The following is a 10655-nucleotide window of genomic DNA, read 5'->3' as shown; positions in this document are numbered from 1 at the left end:
ACATTAGTGCATTAGGGCATTTGTACCAGCTTCCCTATCTTATATCCTTAAAAATAATATAAAATAGCAATATCCCTATTTTAGAGAATCAAAATATAAATTATTCTACATCAGCTTCCTTATCCTTATCCATATATTATTTAAATATTCATTAAAATAAACAACTAACTTTTCAACTACCTCACCCACTTAATTACTTATTCACATATATTTAAATATTAATTAAAACAATCAACTTCTCAACCACCTCAACTACTTAATTTATTTATAACCCTTAAATATTTATTCATAACTTCTCAACCACCCTAAGAACCTAAAATATATATAAGAACACATTCTCATAAGGAAATGACTACTTTCACTTTAAAAGAAAATTCTGATTTGTACCAAAAGTTTTTAAGGTGTGTTGGATTGATTTTTGTATTTATTTTAATAGTTCAAACTTTATTTTTTTTACATGATTTGGTGGTAAAAATGAAAGCAATTGTAAAACACAAATTATATGACTTCATAGCAATTGTAGAAACATTTGATTTTTAATGTCACTAATATACATTTTTTTATACTTTACAGGTAAATTCACACATAAAGACTATTAACAATGACTAATGACGAGAGTTTTCTAAATGATTTTTTAAATGAAAGCGATGATGAAGATATAATAGCCACAAAACTTGTTTACAGCTTGCTAGATTGTGCTCCATCTATTTGTGAGAGATTTTTTTGTTCGTTGCCCATACTTAGTTTTTTCTATGACTTCCTTGTAATATGCTCCTACCTTGCTCCAGTATTGACTATTGGTTTGATCCGTTCCATGAATTGGATCAATACTTGTGTTAAGCCAAGCAGAAACCAATAGAAGGTCCTCTTCTGGAGAGAAGTTCTTACTTCGAGCCTTTTTGTATTGATCTTGAGTCTGCAGCTCATTGAACTCATAAGTTAACATAAACTGATCATAATCACCACCACTAGTTTGAGATTAAAATGTTTCATTATACACTTCATTTTCTACTCCTCCCTCCATTCATATAATTGGAGAAATATCCATGATAGAAATGGGAGAAAATAGATTATTGATCTAAGAAAAATGGGAGAGATCTAGGAAAAATAGCAACAAAAGGAAAAAAAATGGCGGAGAAAAACAATGGCGGGATTGTTAGAAATGAAAAGAGAAATGGTGGGATGGTTAGCCATACACTAGTGAAAATATATTATTTTATTATTTAGGGATGCTACAGTAATCCCTAAATATAAAGATTCACTGTTCATCATCCCTAAAAAATTATAAGGATAAGGAATTTGATAAAACATTTTTTTTACAACTTTTATATTATTTATCTTCATAATAGAGATAAAACACATTTTAAGGATTATGTTACTAATGCCCTTAGTGCATGTAGAACCATTTTCTATTTACCTATCCTTTATTCGCATTTTCTTAGTTATACATTTTCTAATAATTAAAAAATTTCAAATAAACATTATTATATTTTATCTATATAATTAAATTAATAATATTTAAATTTTAAAAATAAAATAAATTTAAATATTATATTAAAATAACACACATATTTTATGTTTACTTAATTTTATAATTATAATTTATGTAGTTAAAATTAGACATATTAAATTAAATAATTTAAATAAATATAAATTACATAAATTTTTAAATAAAGTTATATAGATAAAATTAAACTATAGATAAATATATTTTAATATTTACATAATCTATTTTACAACTATATTTTTAATTTTAATAATATATTATATTTATAAAATTAAATAAAAATAAATAATTTAAATAAATATACATTATATAAAAATTAAAATTATATGTATAAAAATAAATTAAATTTTATAATAAAATTAAAATATGTCTAACGCCTAATAACCACCTAAAAAGTTATGTCTTATAATAAAATTAAATATAATATATTTATAAAATTAAGTAAAGATAAAAAAAAAATAGTTAAAAAAAATATATTATGTAAAATATATAAAATTAAAATAAAGTTGTAAGAATAAAATAAGATGTATAAATCTTTTATGTAATATATTTTATTTTAATTTATAATATTTATTTGAATTATTTAATTTAATATGTTTAATTTTAATTATATATATTATATTTATAAAATTAAATAAAGATAGAATATGTTAATATATTTTATTTTATTTTAATATTTATATAATGTATTTTATTTTAATATATAATATTTAAATTTTGTATTAATTATTTAATAAAATATTATTAATTTTAACAATATATATATTATGTTTATAAAATTAAATCATTATTAAAAAAATAGAGTGAATGTGTGTTGTTTAATTATTAAACAGACCCATTGTATTATGTATTTTAATCAATTCTATATTAATTTAATATAAAAAAAATTATTATTTTGAAAATTGTTTTGTTCATTAACTCGGATTTTTGGACGGTTCAATCGGTTGAACCATTAGTTGGAACGATTTTTATTTTAAATATATTTTTGGAGAAAAAAATGGACAGCGAATTAAACATGTAGCCCATAAATATAAAATTTTATGGAAAGAATTAAAATTAAACATATTAAAGTGTCATATTTTTATCCTCTCTTCTCTCTTCTAGCCTAGTAGTAACAATACGTGAATATCCTCAGCCTCCTTAAGAGGTCTTAGGTTCGAACCCGTCAGGCGACAAGTTATGTACCTGATTAAATGATTAAGTGTGTTTGCGAGTTATGTGCTTAACCCCTTTGTGGTCATATTTTTTTATCTCATCTTCTAGCCTAACGACAATAAGAGGTGGATATTCTCACCCCATAGTCCTAGGTTCGAGCCCGTCAAGCGGCACGTTCTACGCCTAGTTAAATGATTATGTGTGTTTACGGGCTACATATTTAGTTCGTTGTCCCATTTTCAATTTAAATATATTAGTTATTGTTATGTAAATTGTTTCGGTCATCAATCTGGTGTTTTGGGCATGCTTCGATACCGGTCCAACCGGTTAAACCACTGGTTAGACCGAATTTTATTTTTATTTTAAATAAATAAATATATATATATATATATTAGTACATAAATTTTATATATAATCATTTAGGCATATGAAAAATAATCAAATAAATGCTAATTAAACTCAATAATTTACCAATTAAATTAATATTATACAAAATATTTACAATTCTCTACAATCAAAATAACAAATATCCATAATTCTCTACAATCAAAATAACATCACACCAAATATCCATAATTCCCTACAATCAAAACAACAATCATTTAAAATATCCATAATTCCGTACAATCAAAACAATAAGCACAACAAATATATTTATAATAAGTCAATAACATTAACAACAACAACATTATCAAACATTAAAGCTACCAACCACAATATTGAATATTCAAATTATACGGTTCTTCTCATAGCAATGGTTGTGTTAGTCAATCTTTATTCTCCCAAACCGTTCCAGCAATATAAAGTACCGAAATATTATATTTATACAATATTTAACAATATTAGTAAGTTAATACTTTACATTGAAGAACATCTCAATATCACAAATTCACAATACGAGAAATATTACAAACTTGTAACGAGAAGCGAGTTTACTCCCACATTTTTATCTTGTTCTTTAGTACAAGTGGTTGCTTCCTCTAGCATTGTTTTTAATTCATTTATACCAATATCTACTTCTGGTTCTTGTTCAATGATCCAAAATTTGGTCTTATTAATGGATTCATAATCAATATGATCATATGAGTGTCATGCACGCTTGCACCTACAATTTAAATCATTATTTAGTAAACATAAGATATTCATCAAGTCATTAACTTTTGATAATGCATTTATACCTATTCTACAAACGCAAGTTGTAATGAATATATACCAAGTCATTAAGTCTTTCATGTTCTAGTTTGTTTCTCTTTTTTGAATTAACTCAATCAAATGTGCTCCAATTACGCTCAAATCCCGATGAAGATGTTGTTTGATTGAGAAATCTAATTACGAACTTTTGCAAAGTTAGGGTACTTCCTTCAAATGACTTACATCACGCATCTATTAAAAATGATATCCAATTACCCATAATAGATAAATATAAAAATTAAAATGATTTCTATTTATATCAAATTCATGAATTATATACAAAATTTGTTAGTACCCGGACTTATAGACTTCGACATATCCAATGTCATTTCATGTGCAAAAGATGGTAATCTACTATTTAAAAGTGTTCAACTTCATGAAATTACATTTTCCATCTATCTTGTATATCCTCTTTTGCAGGGTTACAAAATCAACTAGAGCTTGAATAATAACATGTTTATTGCAATAAGTGTCCTAATAATATTGAAAGGTGGGATTCAATTGATATGTTAGAATGTGAATAGGTTGACAAAATATACATCTCCATCTAGCCTTGATGATATCAGTATAAGGCTTGTAAAAAAGTCTCTTTTTGTTCAAAAATATATCCTTCATTACTTTATGTGCTCTACGCATTCCTTCATAGACATATCTCATTGCAGGATTATCATCAATGTCATAAATTCTCATTAGAAGCATCAATAGAAGCCATCAATTTCACAACAATCGCAACATTGATCCAAAACTTGTAATCCAATACAATGTGTTTCACTTCTACTTTGAGTAAACTTGAGATACGATCAAAACTTCCAAGTCTTTCACGTGGTCATTTAAACTTTGAAGTGCCATAAAAGTAGTAGCAAAGTGTGTAGCATTAGGTCTAACAATCTCATTCCAACTGGGACGTTGCCTCAACCAATTCAAAGTCGATTTGTGATTGTACACAAAGATAGTAATCTTATACCCCAAATTAACTATCATTTTCATTAAATCATCTCACAAATGTCCTTAAAAATTAAATTTATGCAATGTGCAGCACATGGAGACCAAAAATTGATTATATATTTTTCACTCAACAATTTACCAATTGCCTAATTGTTAGCTCCATTATCAGTCACACGTTGAACAATATTGTCAACACTCGTCCACTCAATAATCTCAGAAAACAAGTTGCACAATATTGAAGTATCTTAGATGAAACCCGATGCATCAACATACTTGATAAATGTAATACCCTTAGGACAAAAGACTAAAGAATTTATCAAAGACCTTTGTCTATCATCCGTCCAACCATCTATCATAATTGTGCATCCCGTGTCCTTCCAACATTTTCTATAATCCTCAACAATCAACTCCACTGATTTTTTACATCTCTATACAAATCTAATACACAAAGCATGATATGTTGGATGTGTATATCCATGACCACATTAATCGGTATTTGAAAATAAGAAGAGTTCAACACATTCAATGAAATTTCAGGATCATAAAACCATATTTCCCAAGCTAAATCAGTGTCATGCCATCTTTCTTTACTTTGCAATACATCTTTAATAATTGGTTGAGAATGATCAAAAATACCATGTTTGAAAAACTTTGGAAAAACCTCTTTTATTTAAAGATGGCATTAGCATTGTAACTTTTTCACTATCAAAACTCTCTAAATTTACCGACTTCTTTATAACTTTTGAAATTCTCAAAATTTATGCCTATAAGTTTTCACACACTTCACATGAAACTTGTTTTTATTTCGTAACATCTCCTTTTATTCCCATTAAGTGTTGCTTAAATCGTGAAATTCCTCCACTGTAATTAGTTTTTCACAAAATGTGCAATGAATTGATCTCTTGCCCATATGCTCGAGTAGAATTGCATATTCTCAGGTTACATCTGACTTAGATTTGACATTTGGAATAGCACTTAGTTGTGTTGTTGGAGTTTCGGTTTTCTCACTAGTGTTTGTGTTACTTAATTCGACATTCCCTTCGTGAACGAACCCTTAGATTATCTCACCAATGTTTGTTTACTCAAGTCGTTTTCTCACCAATGTTTGTTTACTCAAGCCGACAATCTCTCTTTTTCTTAATCCCTCACTATTATATGCTATCATTCAAGTCAAATTCACACACACATATAATAATTACTTTTAAAGAGATTTGAACCATAGTCTTAAGTATGAAACGTGAATATTTTAACGACTAGACCAAGTATGATGTTTGAATAACTATGTGTATGTATATATATTTTGTAAGTTATATTTTATAACCAATGTATTTTTTATTTTCTATCTCATCATAATTTTTCTTTTCATTTTTTTCTAATATATATATATATATATATATTATTCTAATTAAAAATATTTCTCTTCTAATTAATTTTAAATATTTAATAATTATATAATATTACATATTTTATCATATGTTTCTTAACTAAAATCATAAAATTTTAAAAAAAATGCTAAATAAAATTGTCTTTATTAGTTTATATTTTTTTTTCTCATCATATACATTTGATGACAACTTTCGGCATTATCTTAGGCCCTAACTCACCATCTATGGAAACGAATCATTGGGTTTTATCAACAATGCTTGTGTTACTCAAGTCGGCATTCTCTCTATGGACGAACCATTCAATTACACCTTTCGACATGATCATAAGCCTAAACTCACCCTCCGTGGACGAACCCATAAGTTATCTCACCAATGTTTGTTTACTCAAGTCGACAATCTAATTTCTGCTTTATCCACCATTATTATATTTTATAATATAAGTCAAATTCACACCCACAAATAATAATTACTTTTAAAGTGATTCAAACCCTACTATGAATGACTAAGTAAGACATTTGAAATAATTTTACAATTTTATGTATGCATATATATTTTTTAAGTTAGATTTTGTAACCAATGTATTTTTTATTTTGTAACTCATCATAATTTATCTTTTCATTTTTTTCTAATATATAATATTTATATATATAAATATATATTATTCTAAATAAAAATATTTCTCTTCTAATTACTTTTTTAATATTTAATAATGGTATAATGTTACATATTTATTTATTTTTATATATAACATATTTTATCAAATTTTTCTTAACTAAAAAAATTTTTTTTTTTTAAAAGAATGCTAATAAAATTTTGTCTTTATATTTTTATATATTTTTTCTCTCATCATATATACATTCGATTACAATATCTGCGTGATCTTAGGCCCTGACTCACCCTGTGTGGATACGAGTCATTGAGTTTTATCACCAATATTTGTGTTACTCAAGCTTGACATTCCTTCAATGGACGAATCATTCAATTACACATTTCGGCATGATCATATCTCACCAACGTTTGTTTATTAAAGTCGACCGTCAATCTCGTTTCTAGTTCATCCACCACTATTATATGTTATTCTTCAGGTCAAATTCACATTCACATATAATAATTACTTTTAAAGGGATTCAAATCCTAATATTAAGTATGTAACGTAAATATTTTAACCGCTCAACCATGTAAAATGTTTTAAATAATTTTATAATTTTGTGTATGTATATATATTTTATAAGTTAGATTTTGTAACCAATGTAAATATATATATAAATATATATTATTTATTTTTTAAAATATCTAATAAATATTTATTATTTTAATATATTTCAATTAAAATTTTGTATTTAAATTTTATTAATTTTAAGGTTGATTATATATATATATATATATATATATATATATAAACGAATTTTTATTTTTGATTTTTTAATATTTTATTTTAAATAAATATAATTTTAAATTTTTATATTATTAACTATTCAAATTCAAATAGTTATATTTTATTTGTGTTTTAAAATATTTAATAGATACTTATTATTTTAATATATTTTAATTAAATTTTTATTTATAAAATTTATTAATTCTTGAAGTTGATTATATATATATTAATTTTATTATATTAAAATAATAAGTATTTATTATATATTTTAAAAATAAAAATAAAAATATTTAAATAATTAATAATATAAAAAGTTAAATATCTATAATTTATATACATGTTAAGGGTGAGTTATATTAATTAGGAAAGAAATATAACTTTTTAATATTAACTTTTTTTTCTTTGTTTTTTATGTTTATAATAAATATAAATAAATGAAATTAATATTTTAAAATTCATTTAAAATAAAGTATTAAAAAAACAACATTAATATTAGATAATTTAATATTTCACCAATATCAATCACACTTTCACACACTCCTTTTATTTTTAATCGTTTAAAGTTTATGGACGAGTCAATCACGATCTGACCCAAATATCCATTTAATCTCACATATATCCAAATTAACCAATTTTTTTTACCTAACAAATTAAACAAATTCAAATTAAGCATTATTATATATATATAATATAAAATATAAACAGAAGACATGTGTTGTGTGCATGTGTGTACTGTTTAATTATTAAATCGACATATTGTATTATGCATGTTGATTATTTAGAGGGAGAGAAAATGTGAGAGGAAATAACGTGGCATCATATTATTGGCTGGAAAAGAAAGAGTGTAGGAGAGAAAAAAGATAGAAAAAATTTATCGGTTATTGCGCCATGTCATTTCCTCTTATTCCCTCACCCAAATTCCCTCCTTTTATCATTTTTCTAATTTAATATATAATTTCTACAAATTAATAGAGTACCCTTTTTTCCTAATTCAATTACATCGCTTCTAAATTAATTCATCTCTGCTTCTAAATTAATTCATCTCTGATGCATTTTCTCATATACACATTGAAAATATGGATCAAGAATACATTTTCTCACATGATAATGATGTTAAAATCGAGAAAATGATATAAATTTTTTTATTACTATAGACATGATTATGTGCTAGCTTATTTGATCATGGATACCTATGCATTTAGTGTTAGGTTATGAATCAACGCGGGACATATAAGTCTTGGTTGATGATTATAAGTTAGCGCATAATCTTTAAGTCTCGGTTGATGGATATGATTCAACATAGGACATTTAAGTCTTAGTTGAAGATTTATGAGTTATCATTATAGTCTTTATCATTATATATGAAAAACTATTATGTTATGAGATGGGTTTTAAATGATGAAATTGATTTGTTAAACTATTGTATACGTTACTTGATCATGTTGTAAACATGTATTATATTTCTTACTAGCCGCTAGTTGAGCTCATTTCAATTGATTATATTTCAAATAAAGAACATGTAAAATCGTAATTATCAGATAAAGAAATGAAGGAAGACTTAATAACTAGACAATAATCCTTATAGATTTTGTTTTGGAAATAATATAGATTGTAGTTATATAATTACTTGTTATATTAATTTTTGAACTAACTCTGATGATAATACGATATTATGAAGTTTCATGTTATGAATTTATATTTGATATGTTATGGATTTATATTTGATTTTAAATAGATAACAGTCATGACTATACGTGCCCTTATAAATTCCAGAGTTCGCGGTGTGACAAAATTGAGAAGAGTCTTTAATTTAAGTTAAGAAAAAGAGAAAAAAATATATTTTTAACTTCTCACAAAAATAAAAGTAAAATTATAATTTTTAACTTTTTACATAACTGATACATTCTTGTCGATATTTTGCCAATAATATTCGAGACAAAGTATTTTCTTAGCAAGGCTAGTTCATTCATATGTGGACCACATACTCCTACGTGTACTTCCTCTATGATTCGTCGTGCTTTGGGACCATCGACATAGAGCATGCATGTTTTGACCATCAAAAGATCGTCTATATAGCTTGTTAGCTATCTAAGCATAGTTGGTGGAATACTGGCGTAGGGCTCTTTATTCCTTAGCTCGGAAATGAGACGGATATTCTCCATATTCGATGTAATTTTGAAGAATATCAAACCATGGTTTGTTGGGAAATGGAGGTTACCACTCCAATTTCGAAATTGTGCTTCTGTTTCTGTCGGATTTTCAAAGGTTTGACCTTAATTTCAACAAGGATTTTGGTCATAAATGCTAGCATGGCTAAAGCATCGGCAAAGCGATTTTGGCTTCTTGACGCATACTCAAAAGACATGTGATCGAACTTATCGATAAACCGGAGTAGGCAAGTATGATAGGGTTTAAGATTTTCCCCCTAGTACTTGCCATGTTCCGCTGACCTAGGATATAACTAGGTTAGAGTCTCCAACTACGTCTAGTTTGGTTACTCCTCTTTCGTATGTGATTTTGAGACCTGAGAGACATGCTTCATACTCAGCCTCATTGTTGGTTATAGAATAGTCTAACTTAATAGAGATGTGATTATAAGTTCTTTGGGGATCTATCAAGAGAATTCCAATTCCATAGCCGTGTTTGGATGAAGCTCCGTCAAACATTAACTTCCATGTGTCTGAAGAAACAGACATTACGGTATCATCGGGAAAGTCGAGTTCAAAAGAAGACTCGACCGTGATAGGTTGATCTATTAGAAAGTCAACAACAACGCTTCCTTTAACAGATTTATAAACTGTATATACAATGTCATATTCAGAAATTATCATCATACATTTAGCGAGTCTGGACGACAGCAGCGTTCGCTGAAACAGATAATGGATTGGATCAAATCTGAATATCAACTTGATAGGGTGGGCTTGCATATAATGTCTTAGTCTTTTAGTGACTCACGCAAGTGCCTAACACACTTTTTCAGGTGTTGAATAATTTAATTCGCATCTAGTCATCCTCTTGCTCAGATAGTAAACGGCGATTTCAAGTTTATTCTAGTTTTCTTGAGCCAACAGGCTGCCCATGGCTGAATCTCTCACTG

This window comes from Impatiens glandulifera, chromosome 5 (assembly GCF_907164915.1).
Source record: "Impatiens glandulifera chromosome 5, dImpGla2.1, whole genome shotgun sequence".
NCBI lineage: Eukaryota > Viridiplantae > Streptophyta > Magnoliopsida > Ericales > Balsaminaceae > Impatiens > Impatiens glandulifera.
This window is presented reverse-complemented; position numbering follows the sequence as displayed.